This window comes from Podarcis cretensis (genome assembly GCF_951804945.1).
Source record: "Podarcis cretensis genome assembly, chromosome: 12".
Lineage (NCBI taxonomy): Eukaryota > Metazoa > Chordata > Lepidosauria > Squamata > Lacertidae > Podarcis > Podarcis cretensis.
In genome coordinates this window covers 48,434,302-48,460,578 of record NC_137181.1, presented here as the reverse complement: position 1 = coordinate 48,460,578, position 26,277 = coordinate 48,434,302, and the positions used below count along the sequence as shown (strand labels likewise).

Genomic DNA, 26,277 nt, shown 5'->3' with positions numbered 1-26,277 from the left:
TCCCCCACTGTCATAATAAAAACTCCCCTGGCTGGACATACATATATATGCATGCAATTGTTTATTTGAGTATTTGCTCACTGAAAGTTACACTATGGACTCAGCTACATTCGTCAAGAAACAGCATTTTGAATGCGTTATAAACATGCAACACCAGATGGCGCTGTAGAGCACAAAACGTTTCTATGCGATTTTAGGTAAAGGTAAAGGTACCCCTGCCCGTACGGGCCAGTCTTGACAGACTCTGGGGTTGTGCGCCCATCTCACTTAAGAGGCCAGGGGCCAGCGCTTTCCGGAGACACTTCCGGGTCACGTGGCCAGCGTGACATCGCTGCTCTGGCGAGCCAGAGCCGCACACGGAAACGCCGTTTACCTTCCCGCTGGTAAGCGGTCCCTATTTATCTACTTGCACCCGGAGGTGCTTTCGAACTGCTAGGTTGGCAGGCGCTGGGACCGAGCAGTGGGAGCGCACCCCGCCGCAGGGATTCGAACCGCCGACCTTTCGATCGGCAAGCCCTAGGCGCTGAGGCTTTAACCCACAGCACGTAGTGCTTTTTTTTCTTTTGTTATAATAATTTAATTTATGAGTTATTTATAGCATCCCCCCCCTCCCGTGTGTAGATCCACCATTAGTTTGTTTAAGGGGCACATGACCTAGAGGTTAAGAGTAAAGTCATACGCAGAGGACAATGAGTTGTATTATCCAAAACAGAAGTGTGCATTTGCTTTGCATCCCTACAATCTTGGGTTCAGTCCCAGGCAGCTCTGCGTAGGGCAGGGAGACCCCCTTGCTTGACATAATGGAGAGGTGCTGCCAGTCATTGCATGCAAACGATAAACCAGTATCGGGCAGCTTCCCGTCTTTCTAAATCTGAATTCTACCAATAGGTTTTGATGAGTATAAATGCAGGGATGTTTTTTTTAAGCAATAATCTTTTTAATGTGTGCACACATTTTCAGTTCCCTGGTTTTTCAAATCTAACAACGATATCGACAATATAAGCAAATCAATTAGCGGCTAACTATGCAGTTTTATATTATAAAAATAAGTCCTAGGTGTGTCAGGGATTGAACTTGAACCCTTCCAACTGCAACGTATGTGCTCAACCGTGTGCCCAAATCCTCTCTATCCCTTCTGCTGTATCTGTTGTCACTCATGTTAGACATAAGCCTGATTGTTTTACTGAAGCTGGTAAACCTGGTTGGGTTGTCCACATGGGAATGTTTGTGTGCCTCCTCCTCGAGATGTCCAGAGGGTGGCAACACGAAAACGGGGCCTTCTCTGCAGTGGCTCCCCATCTGTGGGATGCTCTCCCCGGGGAAGTTCTCCTGGTGCCTTCATTATTACACACCTTTGGGCGCCAGGCAAAAATGTTCCTTTTTAACTGGGCCTTTGGTTGATCCGTTTTTATTATGTATTTTGTGGATTTATATCTTGATTTTATTCTGTGAACTGCCCTGAGACCCCTGGGTAAAGGGTGGTAAATAAATTCAATAAACAAAAACCAATAAACAATAATGTTCCTGTTTAAGGAGAAGACAGGATCAGTTTGCAAAAGGAATGTTTTAAACTTGATTGGATTGAGGCATTCACAAAGTAAAGGAATGATTGAACTCTGATTAATAAGAATACAGAATAAGAGTAATAAGAACACAGAGGCTTGAACCAGCAAGACTCTGGGAAGGGTGCGTATAATATTCTCTCTGTGCCTCTAGCCCCCTCGGCCCAGGTCCTTTTATTCACAAAAGAACTTTTTACAGAGTGTTCGAAAGAACCAATCAGATTTCTTCTGAGCATTTCAACAAACCCATGTGAGGAGAAGTTAATCTACCAAAACTAATTAACAGAACTACAAAGGAGTCCATTTGGCAACCTCGGAGGTGATAAACAAGCAGTATACATGATAAGGCCAGGAGGACAACAATCATTATCACCTTCATGTGAGATCTGTTTCCTGGCCCTAAGATTAACATCCTAGGATTAACATACAGTGGTGCCCCGCAAGACGAATGCCTCGCAAGACGAAAAACTCACTAGACGAAAGAGTTTTCCGTTTTTTGAGTCGTTCCGCAAGACGAATTTCCCTATGGGCTTGCTTCGCAAGACGAAACGTCTTGCGAGTTCTTGCGAGTTTGTTTCCTTTTTCTTAAAGCCGCTAAGCCGTTAATAGCCGCTAAGCCGCTCATAGCCGCTAAGCCGCTAATAGCCATGCTTCGCAAGACGAAAAAACCGCAAGACGAAGAGACTCGCGGAACAGATTAATTTCGCCTTGCGAGGCACCTCTATATTAGAAAGCTACTTCAAAGAAGCTAGCCCACTATCTTTGATGACCCAGGAGCCTGCCTGGCGAAGCAACTGGGCTGTGTACGTGACTTGTGAAGAGAGAGAAATGGGCAGTAGAGGAAATGGCCAGAGATGCAGAGGGTTGTGGGATTTGATCAGAAATTGTTGTCAATGTAACAAACCCAGTCAACACAATGCATTCATCGTGGACACAATGGCTTGATACATATTTTATAATTCCTCATTGTAATCCCATCTGATCCCACACTCTGGATATTTGCACTCCTACATTGGATTATTCATTATTTAGAGCCCCAAAGGCTCCCTGTGTAGCAACTAAAACAAGGCAATCCCTACCTGCAAGCATACAATCTTAATAATGATAATAATAATAAGAAGAAAAAAGATACACAAGGGAAAAAGGATGGGAGGGAAGATGACAAACTCAACTGGCACAATTCAGAAGCAGGAGGTGTGTGATACAGCTGGTCTTTGGGCAAAGCTGATGGCACAAGACCTGCATAATATTAACACAGGTTATCCACACCTGGATCAAACCTCATCGCTTGGCAGTCTCCATGAACACGGCGACTGAAAGGGATATGCAACGGTCCTTCAGTGAGGTCATTTTCAGAAAACGAGACATTTTTCGCTCACTTCTTACTAAGCATTCATTTCCAGCATAGGAAAGGATAAATCCTTTCGAAATCTAGGCACAGAATCTTGCTTTGTCGCAAAATCAGTGACTTTCTTCTCATCAGTGTGAAACACAGTTTGGTGAGTATTCATTTTTCCCCCTGTTATTATCACCATTAAATGTATAAAGCATAGTAAATGTGTGATCAAGAAATATCTCAGAAAGAGTCATTTTTGTGCTAGCCCAAAATAATCTTTATTTGAATACAGTATCATGGGAAAACTCATTTGGATCTGGGATTAGGAGGGGACTTGAAGAAAATACAACTGATTACAAGTGTTTGACATGTCTAGCATGTCATATTTCATTTCCTGCCCCAGAATCTACTAATCTTATCTATATCTAATTCTATCTGTATATCTAATTCTATCTGTATCAACATCTACATCTATATCTCAAAGTGAGCATAAAATTTATGGAGTCTCTCAAATGCTACATCCTTTAGTTCATAGAGAGTAAGTTTATTGAGAAGGCCCTTAAATGATGTGATTTATATTTTGAATCAATACAGTTCCCCTAGAATAAGTTGGGCTCCACCTGTCCTATATATTTAAAACAGTATTACACCACTCTAAACAGTCACGACTTCCCCACAAATATCCTGGAAATTGCCATTTGTTAGGGGTGCTGAGAGCTGTTAGAAGACCGCTATTCCCTTCACACAACTGGACTTCCCAGAGTGGTTTCACAATCAATGCCTCTCTTCCGAAGGAACTCCATTTAAAGTAGCATGACAATTTTCATAGATTATAGCCATAGTGTAAATTTGAAGGAGGGAAAGCAAGACTAAGTACATATTAACACCCTAGTCCTAAACGCAGTTACTTGCCGGAAGTATGTGCTATTAATTTCATGCTGCCAGGATCACAGGTTTAAAGTGTGGCAGAAATTCATTTTATCTCCCCTTTAAAACAACACCCTCACCCTCCCTATCTTTGTCAAACAAACAAGATGAATTTTAACAGGGAGAAATGTAAAGTATTGCACTTGGGCAAAAAAAAAATGAGAGGCACAAATACAAGATGGGTGACACCTGGCTTGAGAGCAGTACATGTGAAAAGGATCTAGGAGTCTTGGTTGACCACAAACTTGACATGAGCCAACAGTGTAACACGGCAGCTAAAAAAGCCAATGCAATTCGGGGCTGCATCAATAGGAGTATAGCATCTAGATCAAGGGAAGTAATAGTGCCACTGTATTCTGCTCTGGTCAGACCTCACCTGGAGTACTGTGTCCAGTTCTGGGCACCACAGTTCAAGAAGGACACTGACAAACTGGAACGTGTCCAGAGGAGGGCTACCAAAATGGTCAAAGGCCTGGAAACGATGCCTTATGAGGAACGGCAAAGGCAGCTGGGCATGTTTAGCCTGGAGAAGAGGAGGTTAAGGGGTGATATGATAGCCATGTTCAAATATATAAAAGGATGTCACATAGAGGAGGGAGAAAGGTTGTTTTCTGCTGCTCCAGAGAAGCGGACACAGAGCAATGGTTCCAAACTACAAGAAAGAAGATTCCACCTAAACATTAGGAAGAACTTCCTGACAGTAAGAGCTGTTTGACAGTGGAATTTGCTGCCAAGGAGTGTGGTGGAGTCTCCTTCTTTGGAGGTCTTTAAGCAGAGGCTTGACAACCACATGTCAGGAGTGCTCTGATGGTGTTTCCTGCTTGGCAGGGGGTTGGACTCGATGGCCCTTGTGGTCTCTTCCAACTCTATGATTCTATGATTCTGTGGTCCTGTCCTTTGATTGCCAGCATGCAGAAACTGTGGCAAAGGAATTGGGGGAGTGGGTTTGAGGTGAAAAGCGAATCTGAAAGGTACTGGACTGCAGAGCCGAAATAGGCAAAGGGGGTGTTATGGTAAGGAAAAGTCCCATGTGCCCTATGAAAAACAAAAGGAGCAGAGGACAGCGAGGAATGGAAAGTTTGTTCCAGCTCTCAGCTTGTCCCTTTGGTTGAGATTGAGGGAGATTGAGGGACCCATCTTCACACTTGGAAAGTAGCATAGCAAGGGTTGCTGGCTCCAGAGGTATGCAACCTGCCTGCCTGCACAGAGGGGAGCCTGACTGGCTGACGTGGCCCTTGGTGAGGCCTGCAGAGAGGAGCACCGGCAGGGCTGCACTCGGGGGTTGCCCCTTGCCTGCCCCCTCCATCCATGCCTGCTCATCTTGGGTCTGGGCTGCTCCTGCCGCTTTCCAGGGAGCGCGTCGCACCAGGAAGGGAGCAAGCGCATCCGTGGTTGACGGCCTCTGCAAGTGATGCAGCAGTGAGGCCAGACCGGGCTTCTGGGCCCAGAAAACCCCAACGGCAGGCAAGCATGGGGCTTGCTGCGATGTGCCACGGCAGAGGTGGCGGCTCCCTAACAGGTTGTGCAGCCCAGGAGGAGAGGCACAAGAATCAGCTCCCCCCCCCCCCGCAAAATGTGCACAAAGCAACCACCCCTCTCATACCCCCCACACTACGCCAATGGTGTAGATAATAGCTAACTAGGTAGACCAGTGTTCTGATTCAGTAAAAGGCAATTTCCCAGGTACCAGTGAAGACATTCAGGAGAAGAAGGTGGCCAGATTATTCAGTAAGTCCACAGTTTATAGACATTTAACTTGTGCACTTTCAGTTTTACATACATTGCAAAATAAAAATAAAAATCTTTTAAAGGGGTGGAAAAGGGGCAGGGAAAAACAATTTTGGCAATCCCACCCACCACAGACTATATGTGATTTTGACTGTACAGTTGTACCTTGGAAGTTGAACTGAATCCGTTCCGGAAGTCCATTAGACTTCCAAAATGTTTGGAAACCAAAGCACAGCTTCTGATGGGCTGCAGGAAGCTCCTGCAACCCATCGGAAGCCATGGAAGTGCCATTGGATGTTCGGCTTCCAAAAGAACGTTCGAAAACCGGAACACTCACTTCTGAATTTTGATCGCTCGGGAGCCAATTTGTTTGGGAGCCAAGGCATTTGAGATTCAAGGTACGACTGAATGTGACTATATAGTCACACATATTTGACTATATGTGATTAAGGTTTTCGGTGCAACCCCCAAAATGTAATCCTCATGTAAACTGGGGGATTACGGTATGCCTATATATATGGGACGCAGATGGCGCTGTGGGTTAAAGCCTCAGCGCCTAGGGCTTGCCGATCGAAAGGTCGGCGGTTCGAATCCCTGCGGCGGCGTGCGCTCCCGCTGCTCAGTCCCAGCGCCTGCCAACCTAGCAGTTCGAAAGCACCTCCGGGTGCAAGTAGATAAATAGGGACCGCTTACCAGCGGGAAGGTAAACGGCGTTTCCGTGTGCGGCTCTGGCTCTGGCTCTGGCCAGAGCAGCGATGTCACGCTGGCCACGTGACCCGGAAGTGTCTCCGGACAGCGCTGGCCCCTGGCCTCTTAAGTGAGATGGGCGCACAACCCCAGAGTCTGTCAAGACTGGCCCGTACGGGCAGGGGTACCTTTACCTTTACCTTATATTTTAAAATCAGTTTATTCCATATCTCTCACTCCTTTAACCTTTGTTGTTAATACCTAGCCTGTTAGGCTTCATATTGATTGTCTTCAGCAGACTAAATACTCAAGATCATCACTTATTAAAATACATAGTTACATATTTTATTGTTGTTTCTTGTATCATGTAGGTATTTCTTATTCCTTGACTGAGAAGATGAACAATTCTTCCATGATGCCAGATTATGGGATAACAACAACTTTTGACTATAATATTGACGCAGGCCTAGTCTACAGCCATGCTATGGAAGCATTTGCAACTAATTTTCTGCCACCATTTTTCTCTTTGCTGTTCATATTTGGCCTGTTGGGCAACTCACTGGTGGTGCTGATCCTGATCAGATACAAGAAGCTCAAGAGCATGACTGATATCTACCTGCTCAACTTAGCCATCTCGGACTTGCTTGTCATCTTCTCACTCGCATTTTGGGCTTATTACGCAGGGCACGAGTGGATATTTGGAGAAGCAATGTGCAAAATTCTCTTTTGGATCTATTACATAGGTTTCTACTGCGGAAGTTTTTTCATAATCCTTTTGACTATCGATAGATACCTGGCCATCGTCCATGCAGTGTTTGCATTAAAAGCCAGGACGATAACCTATGGCACCCTCACAAGCGTCGTCACTTGGGTGTTGGTCTTATTAGCCTCTGTGCCAGAATTTCTATTTCACCATGTTCAAAAGGCAAATGAGACATACGAATGTACCATTCATTATCCCTCAGAAAATGAAAAAGTATGGAAGCAATTTCTAACTTTAATGAAGTTCATTTTGGGCCTAGCCATTCCTGCAGTCATTATTATCTTCTGTTACCTGCGGATTAGCATGATTTTGATTAAGGGTAGAAATCAGAGAAAGCAGAAGGCTTTCAAGCTTATTGTTGTGATCATGGTTGTTTTTTTCCTCTTCTGGATGCCATACAACATTGCCCTCTTGCTGCGGAACTTTCAGGATTCATTTTTTTCATCTAACTCAGAGAATAATATTGAGAACAAGTTATTTGTAGCCATTTCTGTGACAGAGACAATTGCTGTGATCCACTGTTGCATCAACCCTGTGATCTATGCCTTTGTGGGGGGAAAATTTAGGAAACATCTCTCCACCTTTTTCCAAAAGTGTATGTTCCTCCTCTCTATAAGATCTGCCTAGGCCAGGCTCACCCTAACTTAGAAAGGTCTACTTCCTACACAACTGCAACAGATGAAATTTCTATGGGTTTGTGAAGTGATTTCCAGTTGTGTTTGTATGTCTTTTCCTTCCTAACTATTTAGTTGGTATATCTGGGAGAAGTATGTTACCCTGCCAAGTGGGAGAGGAAAACGATAACCTGTGTCCTTAGACTATTGGTCTATTAACCCAGTATTGTCTACTTGAATAAGCAGCAATTGACTTCAGGCTGAGTTTTTCTCAAGTCCTGCTACCAGAAGGCCCTATAAGGGAAGATGTCAAGGACTGAAGTTGGAACCTTCTGCATGGAAAGCACCATTGAGTTCAATGGAACTTACTCCCAGTTCACTTTGTATATAACTGTAGTCATGCTGATCCTAATAAATTCTGTATAGTGCCACTTTTGGGAGAGTGTATTTTATTAGGGATTAACACAGCTGTCTGCCTTTTTGCACCCTCCTTTGGAAGTGTATTTCTGGGGAATGTCATGATGAGCTCTTTTTCACACCGCTTGCAACCATGGTTTTTAAAATATTTATATTTTATTTAAAACTTTCAGTAGAGAAATAAAGTAAACATTTTTGAGGAAAAGCCAACACAACACAAAACAAAGAGAAAAGTACTTGAAACTGTGGTACAATACAGTAGGTAAGTATTACCAAGGCTTTTTTTTCAGGCGGAACATTCCAGAACTCGATTCCAGCACACCTCAGGTGGGCGCCGTTGCCATTGTAACAGAATGAGGGAGGAATTCATGTTGAGTTCCGGCATCTCTTTTTCTAGAAAAAGAGCACTGAGGTATTACAATTATTGTAACAAGTATAAACTTATTAAAAAGTCATTATGCTTTTTATAAAGCAATCCAAATGCCATTAAAGGTAAAGGTAAAGGACCCCTGGACAGTTAGGTCCAGTCAAAGGCGACTGTGGGATTGCAGCGCTCATCTTGCTTTCAGGCTGAGGGAGCCGGCATTTGTTCACAGACAGCTTCCTGGGTCATGTGGCCAGCCCGACTAAACTGCTTCTGGTACAACAGGACACTGTGACGAGTGCCAGAGCGCATGAAACGCCGTTTAACTTCCTGACACAGTGTTGCCTATTTATCTACTTGCACTGGTGTGCTTTCAAAATGCTAGGTTGGCAGAAGCTGAGATGGAGCAACAGGAGCTCACCCCGACACACGGATTTGAACCGCCAACCTTCGGATCGGCAAGCCCAAGAGGCTCAGTGGTTTAGACCACAGCACCACCCATGTCCAGATGTCGTTATACTTATCCTTACACAATCTACATCTAAAAGCAATCTGTTTTTATGTTGCAAGTGTAGTTATATATTCTGTCCATCGTTCAAAGGCAGCCATGGTATTATCCTTCCAGAATGTCAATCTAAGTCTTTTAGCAGAAGTAAGGGCACAAAGACTCTATTTTTGTTGACCTGCCATCAAACCACACACAGGCAACCTATGATTTGCCTGGGGGTTGTGTTCTGGGTGATTGCTTGTGTTGACAGAGCATGCAAATGCCCACTCTGCCATGCCCCCGTTCTGCCCTCTTCTGCGTGTTGGTGGTCATATGTCATTTGGACGCTTCTAAAATGGTTGACACCTGTATACAGTGGTACCTCTGGTTACAGATGCTTCAGGTTACAGACGCTTCAGGTTACAGACTCCGCTAACCCAGAAATAGTACCTCGGGTTAAGAACTTTGCTACAGGATGAGAACAGAAATTGCGTGGCAGCAGCAGGAGGCCCCATTAGCTAAAGTGGTGCTTCAGGTTAAGAACAGTTTCAGGTTAAGAACGGGCCTCTGGAACGAATTAAGTACTTAACCCGAGGTACCACTGTAGTTGGGATGTGATTTAGGATAATATGAACATCTGACAATTTTAAATGTTTTCCCCAAGTAATATTTATACATCTTAATACTTTCCTCCAAAAGCTGCCGTTGCATAAACATACGTTTCAAAGAAGCATTATCCTAACCACATCTCCAGGAGTGTGTTGTTCTACACTGTCTGTTTATGTCCAAACATGTTGTTTAGTCGTTTAGTCGTGTCCGACTCTTCGTGACCCCATGGACCAGAGCACGCCAGGCACTCCTGTCTTCCACTGCCCCCCGTAGTTTGGTCAAACTCATGTTGGTAGCTTCGAGAACACAATCCAACCATCTCGTCCTCTGTCCTCCCCTTCTCCTTGTGCCCTCCATCTTTCCCAACATCAGGGTCTTTTCCAGGGAGTCTTCTCTTCTCATGAGGTGGCCAAAGTATTGGAGCTTCAGCTTCAGGATCTGCCCTTCCAGTGAGCACTCAGGGCTGATTTCCTTAAGAATGGAGAGGTTTGATCTTCTTGCAGTTCATTGGACTCTCAAGAGTCTCCTCCAGCACCATAATTCAAAAGCATCCATTCTTCGTCGATCAGCCTTCTTTATGGTCCAGCTCTCACTTCCATACATCACTACTGGGAAAACCATAGCTTTAACTATACGGACCTTTGCTGGCAAGGCGATGTCTCTGCTTTTTAAGATGCTGTCTAGGTTTGTCATTGTCTAAACATAGCAGAGTCTAATAAATTCTTAATATTATTTTTTGTTGTATAAGATGTAGTTTGTAATCTAACGACACTAAAGTTAAAACATTGTCCCACTGAATAGGTAAAATATTCAGTTCTTTATTCATTTCACAGATTCTGTACATTGAAATCAGGTACAATTGTACCTTGGATCCCGAACGCCTTCGTACTTGGACGTATTGGCTCCCCAATGCCGCAAACACAGAAGTGAGTGTTCCAATTTGCAAACGTTCTTTGGAACTCGAACGTCCAATGGTACTTCCACAGCTTCCAATTGGCTGCAGGAGCTTCCTTAATTGTTTAGCTACTGAATCTTATAGGGACTTAATGAGCTCGGGCCTATTCCTGTCTTGATGTACCTGCAAACAAGGGTTTCCCAGACTTGGGTCTCCAGCAGTTGTTGGACTACAACTCCCATCATCCCTAACTAGCAGGACCAGTGGTCAGGGATCATGGGAGATGTAGTCCCAAAAAACAGCTGGCAGCCCAAGTTTGAAAACCCTGCTCTAAACCATCACCAATTTCAATTTCTTCTCTGGTAGGTCCTGTCTGAGGAGCTACTAACCCAACAGTGTACCAGTTATGGCATTCAAACCAGAAACCTCCTTCCCCAAGGCTAACAATTCCCTCTGATGTTTGTTTTGTCAAGAGACATTGGTTGCACAAAAGTTCAACAGCAGCAAGAATACTCATCGCGAAGTATTGGAAGACACAAGATCTACCCACCCGGGAAGAATGGCAGATGAAAGTGATGGACTATATGGAACTGGCGGAAATGACTGGCAGAATCCGAGACCAAGGTGAAGAGTTGGTGGAAGAAGATTGGAAAAAATTCAAAGTTTATTTACAGAAACATTGTAAAATTAAGGAATGTTAGAAGGTTGTTGGAATGAAGTAATGTGGTTTTAGCGGAAATGATATTAAGGATTAGGTTAAAATTGATTTATTAATTGGTGAAAGACAAGAATTACAGTATATTAAGATAAATTATTAGGATAAAAACAAAGATGGAAAGGATTTCCTGAAACATCTAATTGAGCTAGAATACAAAAAAGGGAGGTGTGAGGAGGTCAAGGAAATAAGTAAAGGAAAGAAAGCTATGTAAAGGTCTGATCTGTTTTGTTTTTTGTTTCGTTTGTGTGTATTTTTTATGTTTTTGTTATTTTTCTTTTTTATTGTTCCTTTTTGTAACTTTCAAAATTTGAATAATATATATATATATATATATATATATATATATATGTGATGGGATAAGGGGCTACTCGTGCGTAAGCGGTTAAGCCCTCAACGCTTTTCAATCAGTTTCTAAACTCTCCCAGTCCGCGGAGCCATGGATGCAATCGCTGGCAGAATCCGTCAGTGGGAGCTTCCGGAATTTACGCCAACATAAGAGTTCCTTAACGGAAACTCTCCTTCTGGATTCTCTGCGTGACAGTTTCCTGCGCGGAGTAGGCGTCCCCAGCGGAGGACCTGAGACTTCTCCGCTGTTCTCACTGGAAGTATCTTGGAGCCATCCCACCGACTGAGTTTCTGCAGGAACTCTCTCTCTCCCCCTGCTGGTTCCTTCCTCAGCATCCGCGGGTCTCCTAGCCTCCTTGAGCCCTTCCACCACCTGACTCTCCGATGGCAGTTCCCTGACATCCACCTCCCCTCCAGGACCCCCCTCACCCCCCGTTTCCCCCTCTTCTCTGGGTGGTGAGGCTGGGAACCCCCTGAAAGAATCCTCCTCATCTTCGGATGACTCGAAAACCGCCCTCCACCTACTACTGTCCCTTCTTCCCGAATACTCTTCTCCCTCTGATTCTTCTTCCTCTTCCTGTCCTGATTCTGGGAACCCCTTGAACTCCTCTTCCTCGTCAGTGGTGCCGAAGTGTTCCTCCCAGAACCTAGCCAAGGGCTGAGGCTTCCTTGGGAACCGGCGATGAAACGTTCTTACTAAAACCTCATCATCGACCGTTTCTGCCAGTACCCAGGTATTTTCGGACTCCGGTTCCCCTTCCCATGCCACTAAGTACTCCACCTGTTTACCCTTCCACCGAGAGTCGAGTATTTCTGCTACATGACTGCTGCGCTCCCTCTCTTCTACTTGCGGTGCTGCGGGAACCTCACCTTCACGTCCCAAAAATTCCCGCCTATGGAATGACCTATGGAATACTGGATGCAGTTTCATGTTGTCTGGCAACCTGAGTCTGAAGGCCACCAGATTGACCTGTTGTATAACCTCGAAGGGTCCCAGTCGTTTCGGCCTCAATTTCTTGCACCCACCCTTGTGGCAACCCTTGTGGCAACCCTTGTGTTGACAACCACACCCGGTCCCCCACCCTTATGGTCTCTCCTTCCCTTCTGCTCCTATCTGACTGCTTCTTGTATTCTTCCTTGGCCCTATCCAAATTCATCTTGAGCTGTTGATGTATGGCTTCCATTACTTCCACGAAATGTTCCACTGCCGGTACGCTCCATCTTTCCCCTCCTTCCCCTGGAAAGGCCCTGGGGTGACACCCATAATTGGCCATAAATGGACTCATGCCCGTGGACACATTTTCCGCGTTATTGTAGGCGAATTCGGCCAGGGCCAATTTCTCTACCCAATCATTCTCTCTGTCATTTACATAACACCTCAGATATTGTTGCAGAATACTGTTTGCCCTTTCCGCCTGCCCATTAGTTTCTGGGTGTCTGGCGGTCGAGAAATTGACCTCTACGTGCAGTAAGCTCATGAGCTTCCTCCAGAACCTGGATGTAAATTGTTTCCCTCTGTCTGAGACCACCCTCAAGGGGGCGCCATGCAACCTAAAAATGTGTTCTATAAACAACCTGGCGGTTTCTTCTGCCGTCACCGCATGTGAGCAAGCTATAAAGTGGCACATCTTGGTTAACAGGTCTACCACTACCATTACCGCAGTCTTTCCCTTGGATTTTGGTAAATCCGTCATAAAATCTATGGAAACTGCCTCCCATGGCCGTTCGGGTGTGGGTAATGGTTCCAGCAACCCCGCCGGTGCCGCCCTCTCCCCCTTTGCTCGCTGGCAGTGGTCGCACCCCCTTACATACTCTCGTACATCTTCCCTCACCTTGGGCCACCAGAACTGCCTGGTAACTAACCACATGGTTTTGTGTTGCCCAAAGTGCCCTGCGGTGGGGCTGTCGTGTAGTTGTTTGAGTACTCTACCCCTCAATTCCCCTTCCGGTATGTACAATGCCCCTTTGTAATACAACGCCCCGTTCCTTTCTTCAAACCCCCCTGTGTTCTCCCCGGCTCTCCTGAGCCCTCTGAGTTTATCTTGGGCGTATTCATCGTTCTCTGTCCCTTCTACCAGTTCTCTTTGCCCCACCAATGCTGCTCCACATACCCAGTGGTCCTCTGGGATGATATGCCTTTCTTCGGGCGCCCCCTCCCCCTCCATATACTCTGGCTTTCGAGAGAGGGCGTCCGCTCTTACGTTCTCTGGCCCCGGTACGTAGCAAATAACATGTTTAAAGTGTGTTTTTAGTGCAATATACAATGTGATGGTGATGATGGGCCTTATGGAAAATTCAATGTATTTTAAAAAACGCTTTAAAAAAGCATTTTCAGAACGTTGTTTTTTTTTTAATGTGTATAGATTCCACCTGAGACAGCACTCTGGGCCTCCTCCACTAAACGCCCTTGCAAACGTCCTTGTTTATGAGTCCTGTTTATGAGTCCTCCCCCTCTGACCATGTGCTCTAGCAGAGCATGCAGCCACTCCCACAAACTGTCAATCAAGTCTCCAAACAGCTCAGACAAACTACCAGCCTTAATCCAAAAGACACACGCTCACTCTCTTCATTCTTGTCCACAAGTCCCTTGCAAATGCCCATGCTTACAAGTGCCGTTCACAAATGATCAGTTGCATACATATATGTGTATATCTAGCCTGAGGAGTTTGCAATTCTATTCTGACAGTGGGGAAAACATCGAAGACAGAAAATTAATGTCTGTTGTGGATAAAGGTTAAAGAGGTTAAGCCAACAGCTTGCACCATGGCAGTTTAAGTGAGCCAGTAACAATTGCTGCAACACTCAAGTTCTGAGTCCAATAGGCTTCCACAAAAGTCTTTCCTGGGTGGTGCCCTTAGTCATCTTTCAACAGAAATTGAATAATGTCAAGTACAGCATGTTGACAGGGTTGTTTTCTGCCTTGACCTCAGTGACCAAAATTGCATCTATATGTCCTTTACAAATGATGGGTGACGTCCTGGAAATCTGCAGAGATGTGGATATTTCCAACAATAGCACCTATTAAACTGGATATAACTCTGATTTGCCATTCCCCCAGGAAAATACAGTTTTAATATGGATAGAACTTAAAGATAATAATAATAATAATAATAATAATAATAATAATAATAGAATCCTGTATTTATCTTACCATGTCATTATCTCACAGGAAAACCACATGTGTAAGGGAGTTACAGCCGTCACATTAAAAAAACACAACTAAAGTTTTGGGAAGATGCAGTTGTGAATGGAGGAGCTTCTGATGGGTGGAGAGAGAGGCAGCAGGATGCTTTACCTTTCCCCTTCCAGCTACTGTTTCTGCTCCATCTATCACCAACTACATTCTCTCCTGGTTGGATTGCAGGGCAGGTTCATGAGAAGAAGCCTTGCTCAGAGTTTTGACCTTGCCGTTCCCTTTGTCAAACAAGAAAACACTATTCATGGTTTGATGTACCTTAATGGCTTAAGATCTCTTCTCCAAAGAAGCCAAAAGTTTAGGAATATGAGCAGTTCCATTGAATTTTGTTCCAACTTCACATCTTCATTTATAGGGCCGGATTTTTACTTTGGGGAACATGGCAACCCTATGAATGGGGATTAAAACACTGCTCTCCCAGTTCCTCATCCAACACTCTAACCTTTGCTATACACTGGCTAGTTGCTGATATCGCCTTCTTTTGGGTTACAGGTAGGTAGCCGTGTTGGTCTGCCGTAGTCAGGAAAAAAATCCTTCCAGTAGCACCTTAAAGGCAAAGGTAAAGGGACCCCTGATCATTAGGTCCAGTCGTGGCTGACTCTGGGGTTGCGGTGCTCATCTCGCTTTACTGGCTGAGGGAGCCGGCGTACAGCTTCCGGGTCATGTGGCCAGCATGACCAAGCCACTTCTGGCGAACCAGAGCAGCGCACGGAAATGCCGTTTACCTTCCCGCTGGAGTGGTACCTATTTATCTACTTGCACTTTGACGTGCTTTCGAACTGCTAGGTTGGCAGGAGCAGGGACCGAGCAACGGGAGCTCACTATGTCACAGGGATTCGAACCGCTGACCTTCTGATCGGCAAGTCCTAGGCTCTGTAGTTTAACCCACAGCGCCACCCACGTCTTTTTCCTGTAAGACCAATTGCAGTCGTTAACAGTCGTCAACAGGTTTACCATACCTATCACCCAATCACCCAATCACCCATTCCCACCACCCTTCTGAGTAATACCCCTCCCCACCCTCTCACTATACATAAGGGTCTGGTGACTTCTGTTTCAGTGTATCTGAAAGAAGTGTACATGCACACGGAAGCTCATACCAATAACAAACTTAGTTGGTCTCTAAGGTGCTACTGGAAGGAATTTTTTATTTTGTTTCGACTTCTTTTGAGTGACTGTTTGCTGTTGGAATACTGGATAAATCTGATTGCATAGCTATTTAGGTATTATGGACACATAGCAAGCAAAAAATGGTCCCGCTCCTGTACCTGCGGCCATTTTAAACTAGGCAGTTTCTCACACCAACTTCACTAGCCTATGGTAGGGAATACATTTATGAAATGGGATGTCTTTGTCACGCTTAGTATTGCAGTATTTGCCACGGTGGGTGGTGTTCAAGTGAAGAGTCATTTTCAGAAAAAGGGACATTATTCTTTCACTTGTTGCTAAACAGTCAGTGGTGGAACTGTATACTCTAATTCAGGAAATGATACGCTCCTTTGAAATCTAGGCACAGAATCTTGCTTTGTCACAAAACCCGTGATTTTCTCATCAACAAGAAGAACGGATTGGTGAGTATTCATATTTCTATTATTATGTGTTATCGGTACACAGCTCATAAATAAACTTTATTTGGAGTCAAAAACTTACTTGGACTAGGAGGAGACTTGACTATTTTATTTTATTTTTAAATCACAATTTCATGCCCTGCTCCGGAATGTACTGATATTATCTATGTCTCAAAGAGAGCACGTATAGAATCAGTAAGAAGCGACCTCAGCATAGTTCGCAGAAAATGAGCTTATTGATTAGGTCCTTATATAATGCAACTTATATTTTAAACCAATACAGTTCCGGTGGAATAAGTTGGGCTTCATTTGCTTTGTATATATAAAACAATATTATGCCACTTTAAAGAGTCACGGCTACCCCCAAAGTACCCTGGAAACTGTAGTTTGTTAAAGGTGCTGACAGTTGTTAGGAGGCTCCTGTTCTCCTGACAGTGCTATAGTTTCCAGAGATCCCTCTCACAGAGCTACAATTCCTGGAGTGGTTTAATAATCAATTCCTCTTCCCAGGGTTTTCTGGAACCTATAGCACTGTCAGGGGAACAGGGGGTCTCATAACAACTGTCAGCATCCTTAAAAAACTACCATTACCAGGATTCCTATTGTTGTTGTTGCTACTGCTATAGCACCCTTCATCTGAAGATCACAGAGGGTGGTTTACAGCATAAAGTATTTAAAGTAGTACGATACTTCTTTAAATGTATAGTGCAGAAGCGGCCTTGCTTTAAATTTATCACATTTTATAGCCATTCGGTAACTTTGAAGGGAGTATTATAAGATCAAGTGCATATCAAAACCACAGTTCTAAACACAGTTACTTGTTGGAAGTGTGTGCTGTTCATTTCATGCTGCTAAAGTGTCGCAGAAATTCATCTTCATTCTCAGCTTCTCCACATCCCTTAATTTTGTTGCGCTGTGAGCTCTCCCACTCAAGACAGCACAAAGAGACAGAATCTTCCTGGTGATCTGGAGAAGGAAGGGACCTACAGCGAAGGTTTTTGACAATGGTCCTGCCCTTTGCTTGCCAAGATTAGGATACTGTGGAGATGGCTTCAGGGCAGAAGTGGTGAAAAAAGAAATTGGAGGTTGCTGAACTGGGAGACACAAGCAAGGGTGTTCAAGGGTTAGGCAAGGGTTAGGTCCCAAGTGCTCTATGAAAAAGGGTGTTCAAGGGTTAGGCAAGGGTTAGGTCCCAAGTGCCGTATGAGAAAGGGAAGCGGTGAGGAACTTCCCATCTTCAGTCACAGCTACTCTCACCAACTGACTGGGCCCCTTCCCCCTGTGACTAGGAGGAACATCAGTCCTAGGGGGGATGGTATCAACTGTGAGAAAAAGTTTGCCAATTCCAGCTAGCTCCCAGAAGACCACACCCTGTAAGACTAATAGCTTCTGGCTTTGCTACCGCCACTTCCTGGAAGGTTGGGTTGCCACACAATTTCTCAGGGACCAAGAAGCCCTGTCCTGTTTTTCTGAAATATGTACAACCCATTTATATCCAAGCTGATCATTCCAAGAATCTTGTAACATCAAGAATTCAGTTTCTTAATCTACTTGTTTTGTTATTCCTTTCCCATCCCTCTTTCCTTTCATATTGTGCCTTCTTAGATTTTAAGCTTGAAGGCAGAACAGTGTTATTTTTATTCACCCATAAGCTACACTGGGATCCTATCTGGCTAAAAACAGGGGTATAAGTCTTCTGAATCAATCAGGATACCCTTTGTGTCCCGCCAACAACACTTCACCACTCTTGACTAGTTCATCATAATGAGTTATTAAGATAACAGATTGCATTGAACCAACATGTTGAGTCTTTGTTGGTGAGACTGCAAGCTCCAGAGCAGTTTCTCTTACCCATTTTTGGAACTGTAGGTACAATTCACTACATTTCTGCAATAGTTTGAATTGGGTTTTTTTAAAGTTCTCACTAAAATTATCAAACACCTTAGTCCTTCTTTCTTTTATTACACACATTCTGCATGCAATTTGACCTAATATACACATATTTGCAAGGAATTTTGCTTAATACAAGGCATTTTGTGTATTGTTGTCAATAATATCTGCATTTCTATGCACACTGTCTCCTAACATGTGCCCATATCTCTTGATTGAAGAACTGCATTGCAAAATGTGGGACAGTGTTCATTTTGAAGGAGACCTGTGTTTCAGTTCATGCATAATTTGAGAAGTCTGAATCAAGGCGGTTTGCAAACCAATTCCCATACCCACCCCCACTGTGCCTGGTGGGTGGCAAACCTCAGGGTCTTGTGTTTTCCATCAATTTTGGAACTTGGAATATAAACTATTACAGCTTGGAAACTAGCATGCTAGAAGCATAGCCAAAATATCTCCGACAAACACAAGCAGGTTTAAATCTCATCAAGTTTGCAGAAGTTGCAGATTGAAGAGATCTTTGATAATATTATTGGCTGGTTAGAGTCAACTGCTTGTGGCTCTTATTGCTGGGAGGAAAGCCCCAGACCTTCGTCCTGAAATGCAAATATTTGTTAAGATAAAAACAGAAAGGAAGGCCTATTTTTAAGTTCTTTTTGCATGAACATTTGAATGGAAAGGGTGTGGTCTGCTGTGTACCCATCTGCCTCACTGGAAAGGGGGTATTGTTGTTGTTTGCTATAGCTAGCCAAGGACTAATAGGGTGCGTGCTTCACTTGTATGTGTAGGGGATCTGAATTCAAAGTCCTGTTGAACCAGAAATACTATTTTCTGGGCTAAGAGTGGATTTTAAGACTGGAACCCCAGATTGCGCTGCAAGCATGGAGCTCCCAGATCTGTGTTTGCTGCCAGGTGTTGATTTGAAAATGTGGGAGAAGTACAGAGGAAAAGGAAGGAATTGACCGATGGATGTGCCCCATCAACACATGCAGATCACACATACACCCACTGCATATGCATATTCACCACACACACAGCACACACAAACAAGCAGAGAACTCACATATTGTCACACAGGCATAGACAGCCACGAACACACACAAAAGCAAAACAAAACAGGAAGAAACCCTTCCCACTCCAGTGATGGGGTGATGCTGATATTGCTTTTTTTTCCTTTGCACAAATATTTCACTTTGGGAGATAAAGAATCTTGTGTATTAAAGATAATCTGTGCTCATTACAGTATCGCTATACGCGATCTTGCTTTAAATCCTGTTTGCTCTTGCGAAACCTTTGGGGCCTTCATACAGCTTCATTTCCTATCAGTGCAAATCCTATACCTTTAGGGTGAGAACCTGCAACTTGTCGTCCCGCAGATGTTCAGGGTGGAGAAAGCTGCCCCACGTTGGTGGTGCTATAGAACGAGTGCCCTTTCAGAGAGCAGTAATAGGGTAACATTGGAGAAGCATCAGGGGGGGAAATGAATGAAGTACACTGATGTGTTGACAGTGTACCACGAATGCACTATTATTGTGCCAATGACACGTTGCAGAATTCATCCACAAAACCACCAGTCTGAAGCTGCCCAAAGCTGTGAGGGCGACTTTGTCTGGTTTGGTGGGCTGGATCTGGCTTGCCGAACACAGTCTACACATTCCTGTCCTACACCCACACTTGGACCAAAGTCTCCCCTTCCCTGCCATTCCACAGAAACTGCTGGATGTACATGAAGGACTTGCAGCCAGCCTGTTTTTAGAACTCCTGCTCCTCCTATAGACACCCAACTTTTTATCATTTCTTACAGTTGGCGGCCGAGAAAACAGAATCAGCAGCATTGAGCATTTCCCGAACATCTGCTCTAAGATTTGCACAGCTCACGACAGTGATTTGGAATTGCAAGGGAAATAAACTGACTGCTTCAATAATCAGGAGAGGTTTGGGTAATCCAAGTCCTTGAATTCTCACCTCCTGTGCTGGATTTTACCAATTGCAAGGTAAGTGATACTAACATTTTACTCAGAAGCTACATGCCTTGGCTATCACAAAAGCCAGATACCACTATACAGAACTCTGAATGAAGGAAGGAAACAGGTCCCAAATCTAGAGACACTTTTCCAGGAGGAAGCCCAGCATTGAATTCAATGGGACTTATGGACACATATTGGTTTACCCAGTCCTATAGACACCCAACTTTTTATCATTTCTTACAGTTGGTGGCCGAGAAAACAGAACGATACTAAGATTTTACCTATATCGTGTTATCGTGTTTTTAATATTCTATTGGGAGCCGCCCAGAGTGGGGTATAAATAAATAAATTAGTAGTACAGTGTTGCCCGCAAGACGAATGCCTCGCAAGACGGAAAACTCGCTAGACGAAAGAGATTTCTGTCTTGGAGGTGCTTCGCAAAACGAATTTCCTATGGGCTTGCTTCGCAAGACGAAAATGTCTTGCGAGTTCCTGCGGGGTTTTTTCCCTTTCCCCCCCTTTTTCTAAGCCGCTAAGCTGCTTATCTGCTTATCCGCTAAGCCGATAAGCCGCTAAAAGCCGCTAAACTGCTAATAGCGCTAATCCGCTAAGCCATCAATGGGCTTGCTTCGCATGACGAAAAAACCGCTAGACGAAGAGACTCGCAGAACGGATTCTTTTCGTCTTGCGAGGCACCACTGTAGTAGTAGTAGTTACATGCCTTGGCTACCACAAAAGCCAGATACCACTATACAGAACTCCGAGTGAATGAAGGAAACAGGTCCCAACCCTATAGATATTTATCCAGGAGAAAGCCCAGCACTGAATTCAAATTTCCAGTGTTATATCTCCCATGCCATATGGCAGAAATGAAGCTCAGTAGTAGGCCATTTGCTTTAGAGGCAGAAGTTCCCTGTTTCCATCCCTGAACACTTCAGATAGAAAAGACTCCTGCCTGAATCCTTTGAGAGCTCTTACGGTTGGATAGACCAATAATCTAATTCAGTATAGGGCAGTTTCCTGGCTAACAGTGAAGACATTCAGGGGGAGAAGCTGGTCAGACAGACATTTAGAGGATTTTATGCCAATATCTTAACATGAGTTTATTCTCCATATTTTGCCACTGCTTTACTCTTTATTGTTTGCGTTTAGCCTGCCGGACAATACAGTGGTACCCCGGGTTACATACACTTCAGGTTACAGACTCCGCTAACCCAGAAATAGTACCTCGGGTTAAGAACTTTGCTTCAGAATGAAAACAGAAATCGCACGGCAGCAGTGCAGCAGCAGGAGGCCCCATTAGCTAAAGTGGTGCTTCAGGTTAAGAACAGTTTCAGGCTAAGAACAGACCTCCGGAACGAATTAAGTAAGTAACCAGAGGTACCACTGTATACCGATCCTCATCAACAGACTATATATTTAGCATTATAACTGATTAAAATACTTGGTTTAATTGTCATTGTTGTTTCTTATTTCATGTATATAGATTCTTCATATTCAGTGACGATGGATGATTATTCCACGATGCCAGATTATGGCATAACGACAACTTTTGACTATGCGGGTCTAGAACAGCCAGTCACTGACAAAAATGTGAAAGGATTCACCTCTTACTATGTGCCACCGCTTTACTCTTTGGTGTTCATATTTGGCCTGCTGGGCAACGTACTGGTGGTGCTGATCCTCATCAGATATAAGAAACTCAAGAGCATGACTGATATCTACCTGCTCAATTTAGCCATCTCGGACCTGCTTTTCATCATCTCACTCCCATTTTGGGCTCATTATGCAACCCATGAGTGGTTTGTATTTGGAGATACAATGTGCAAAATTCTCTCTGGGGTCTATTGTGTAGGCTTCTACAGCGGAAGTTTTTTCATAATCCTTTTGACTATCGATAGATACCTGGCCATCGTCCATGCAGTGTTTGCATTAAAAGCCAGGACGATCACCTATGGTACCCTCACAAGCGTCGTCACTTGGGTGGTGGTCTTATTCGCCTCTGTTCCAGAATTTGTATTTCACCATGTTCAAAAGGCAAATGAGACATACGAATGTACCATTCATTATCCCTTAGAAAATGAAAAAGTATGGAAGCAATTTCTAACTTTAATGAAGTTCATTTTGGGCCTAGCCATTCCTACAGTCATTATTATCTTCTGTTACCTGCGGATTATCATGATTTTGATTAAGGGTAGAAATCAGAGAAAGCAGAAGGCTTTCAAGCTTATTGCTGTGATCATGGTTGTTTTTTTCCTCTTCTGGATGCCATACAACATTGCCCTCTTGCTGCGGACCTTTCAAGATTCATTTTTTTCATCTAACTCAGAGAATAAGATTGAGGGCAAGGTAGCTTTCGGTGTTGAAGTCACAAGAGTAATTGCTCTGATTCACTGTTGCATCAACCCTGTGATTTATGCCTTTCTGGGCGAAAAATTTCGGAAATATACCTCTATATTTTTCCAAAAGTGCTTATTAGCTCCTCTCTGTAGGCTCTGCCCAGGTTGTAATTATCCTATTTTGGAACGGTCTACTTCCTCCTATATAAGTTCAACAGAACATGAAATTTCTATTGGTTTGTGAAGTGGTTTCCTGTTGTCTTTGTCCATCTTTTCTTTCTAAAGACTTTAGTTGGTTAGGGTTGCCATATGTCCGGGATTTCCAGGACATAGCCAGAATATAATAATAATAATAAAAATAAATTTTATTTATATCCCGCCCTCCCCAGCCGAAGCCGGGCTCAGGGCGGCTAACGACAATAAAATAATACAACATTCTAAAATCATTTCATTATAAAATTAATTCAAATCAAATTGATGGCAACCATTGGGCTAGAGTTCTGTGAAGATTGCCAAAGGAGGGAGTCAGGCTGTGCCCTGGCCAAAGGCCTGGTGGAACAGCTCTGTCTTGCAGGCCCTGCGGAAAGATGTCAAGTCCCGCAGGGCCCTAGTCTCTTGTGACAGAGCGTTCCACCAGATTGGAGCCCTGGCTCTAGTTGAGGCCAGCCTAATCTCTCTGTGGCCTGGGACCTTCAAGATGTTTTTGTTTGAAGACCATAAGTTCCTCTGTGGGACATACCAGGAGAGGAGGTCCTATAGGTACAAGGGTCCTAGGGCGTATAGGCCGTATAGATAGCAGTGTCCGGGAAGAAATCGCTTAAATGTCCAGGCAAATCCGTACGTATGGCAATTCATGTCGGAAATCTAGTTTGGGGCAAGTTTTCTTAAAGCTGCTTCTTCTTTTTTGAGATTTTGCAAAAGAAGCCCAACAACTCTTGCGTCCAGATTTTCACTTTTTGAAATATGCCAATCCAATGTTGGTATATCTGACCAAAGTATTTTAGACTGCTAAGGGGAAGATGAAAACAATGTGTTAGGATACCCTATGACCTTTGGAGGGAAACCGTTCTCACGCCCTTCCCCCTTGGGGCTCCCGTGGTGGAAGGGAGCAGACAGATCTGGTGAGACATATTTTGATGTACTACAATTCCTGTTATGATAGGTGGTGAAAAACTGCTCACGCAAATTGTTGAAAAATACTGAGCTTGTAGAAATAAATGCTGAACTCTTGCTTTGGAAGTCAGTTGTATCAGGAAAGTGAAGACAATTCCTATCAAATTTCTCTCAATAGGAGATGCAGAAATGGATCATGAAGCCCAGGATGTTAATGAGTTATCTCTGCCATTATCTGGTCTTCCAATATAGGTAAAGGTAAAGGGACCCCTGACCATTAGGTCCAGTCGTGACCGACTCTGGGGTTGCGGCACTCATCTCGCTTTATTGGCCGAGGGAGCCGGCGTACAGCTTCTGGGTCATGTGGCTAGCATGAGTAAGCCGCTTCTGGCGAACCAGAGCAGTGCACGGAAACACCGTTTACCTTCCCGCCGGAGTGGTACCTATTTATCTACTTGCACTTTGACGTGCTTTTGAACTGCTAGGTTAGCTGGAGCAGGGACCAAGCAACGGGAGCTCACCCCATCGTGGGGATTCAAACCTTCTGATCAGCAAGTCCTAGGCTCTGTGGTTTAACCCACAGCGCCACCCATGTCCCTCTTCCAATATAGGGAGACATTAAGTCCTGGACAGGTTCATATGGACATCTGAAGCAGCCTAAGTGGACCAGAACATTGGTCCATTATTAACCCAATATCTGGATAGGCTGCAGCTGATGCAGGACTTCAGGCCGAGTTTTTCTCAAGTCCTGCTACCAGAAGGCCCTATAAGTGAAGATGTCAAGGACTGAAGTTAGAACATTTAAGCACCACCAAATTCAATGGAACCTCCTCCCAGTACACTCTGTATATAACTGCAGTCACGCTGATTCTAATAAATTCTGTATTATGCCACCTTTGGGAGAATGTATATTATTTTATAATAGATCAGCACAGGAGCTGTTTGTCATCCTGGGGTTTTGGGAAATGTCATAATGGGCTCCTGTACTACCTACACCTCTGTCAGGTGCTGCTCATATTCCTAAACTCTTGGCTTCTTTGGAGAAGAGATCTTAAGCCATTAAGGTACATCAAACCATGATTATTGTTTTCTTGTTTGACAAAGGGAACGGCAAGGTCAAAACTCTGAGCAAGGCTTCTTCTCATGAACCTGCCCTGCAATCCAACCAGGAGAGAATGTAGTTGGTGATAGATGGAGCAGAAACAGTAGTTGGAAGGGGAAAGGTAAAGCATCCTGCTGCCTCTCTCTCCACCCATCAGAAGCTCCTCCATTCACAACTGCATCTTCCCAAAACTTCAGTTGTGGTTTTTTTTTAATGTGACTGCTGTAACTCCCTTACACATGTGGTTTCCCTGTGAGATAATGACATGGTAAGATAAATACAGGATTCTATTATTATTATCTTTAAGTCCTATCCATATTAAAACTGTATTTTCCTGGGGGAATGGTAAATCAGAGTTATATCCAGTTTAATAGGTGCTATAGTTAGAAATATCCACATCTCTGCAGATTTCCAGGACGTCACCCATCATTTGTAAAGGACATATAGATGCAATTTTGGTCACTGAGGTCAAGGCAGAAAACAACCCTGTCAACATGCTGTACTCGACATTATTCAATTTCTGTTGAAAGATGACTAAGGGCACCACCCAGGAAAGACTTTTGTGGAAGCCTATTGGACTCAGATAGTCCTTCTCTCAGAACTTGCTCCAAGTACCGTGATGCCCAGGATGATCAATAGTTCCTTTGTTACCTGATCTTCTACCAGAGGAAGACATTAAGCCCTGGATAGGTGCATATGAACATTTGAAGCTACCATTGGCAGTGTTAGATTCTGGGTACATTAACCCAATATTGTCTACTTGGATAAGCAGCAATTGATCCTGGACTTCAGGCTGAGTTTTTCTCAAGTCCTGCTACCAGAAGGCCCTATAAGGGAAGATGTCAAGGACTGAAGTTGGAACCTTCTGCATGTAAAGCACCATTGAGTTCAATGGAACTTACTCCTCTTTTACTCTGTATACAACTGCAGCCATGCTGACCCTAATAAATTGTGTACTGTGCTATCTTTGGGAGAGTCTGCATTATTTCACAATGTATTAATACAGCTGTTTGCCTTTTTACACCTTTAGAAGACACCTGAAGGCAGCCCTGTATAGAGAAGTTTTTAAAAAAATAATAATAATGTGTTATTATTTTTTTATATAGTTTGGAAGATGCCTAGAGTGGCTTGGGCAACCCAGTCAGATGAGTGGGGTATAAACAGTAAAATTATTATTATTATTATTATTATTATTATTATTATTATTATGGAATTGGACATCCCTATTTTCATCAGATAGATGTTGGAGAGTATGATGGCCTATGAAGAAATGTTGCAGCATTTGGGGATTTTTACTTTAGAGCAGTGATTCCCAACCTTTTTTTGGCCATGGCCCACCTAAGCATCTGTCAGGAGTCCAGGTTCCCAGCTTGATAACACAGTAAGCGTAGCTAATAAAAAGGAGGATTTATTGCAAAAACAAACAGATAGCTCTGGACAGCTCTGACAAACCCGCCGGCATCATTATTCAAGATGACCCCTCTGAAGACCCCTTCTGAGTTTTGCAAAAGATATTGAACTTGAGTATCTTACGTCTTTTGTTTTGCTTCTTGTCTAACAGCCCTCCCCTTAGCCGACTCTTAGGAAGGACTGGATCAGCTCCAATCTCTTCCTGTTCTGACAGACTACTTCCTTCTCTGTTCCCGCCTG

The 26,277-nt window shown here is 43.9% G+C and overlaps 2 pseudogenes across 6 annotated transcripts in view; both read left to right on the top strand.

The window, feature by feature from the left end:
• LOC307199485 (C-C chemokine receptor type 5 pseudogene) overlaps positions 1-25,591 on the top strand; it is a 125,513-nt pseudogene extending 99,922 nt beyond the window's left edge. The window contains exons 1-3 of one of the 5 annotated variants that reach the window (XR_013843896.1): positions 15,768-16,219; positions 19,911-20,100; positions 21,226-21,503. The product of XR_013843896.1 is annotated as a C-C chemokine receptor type 5 pseudogene (transcript). Of the gene's footprint in view, positions 1-15,767; positions 16,220-17,962; positions 18,082-19,910; positions 20,101-21,225; positions 21,504-21,559 lie in introns of those variants that run through there. The other 4 variants (XR_013843892.1, XR_013843893.1, XR_013843895.1 and 1 more) reach the window with 4 other exon arrangements.
• On the top strand, positions 2,966-8,054 carry LOC307199495 (C-C chemokine receptor type 5 pseudogene; annotated as a pseudogene). Its single transcript, XR_013843897.1, has 2 exons — positions 2,966-3,061; positions 6,612-8,054. The product of XR_013843897.1 is annotated as a C-C chemokine receptor type 5 pseudogene (transcript).
• Positions 25,592-26,277: the final 686 nt, after the last annotated feature.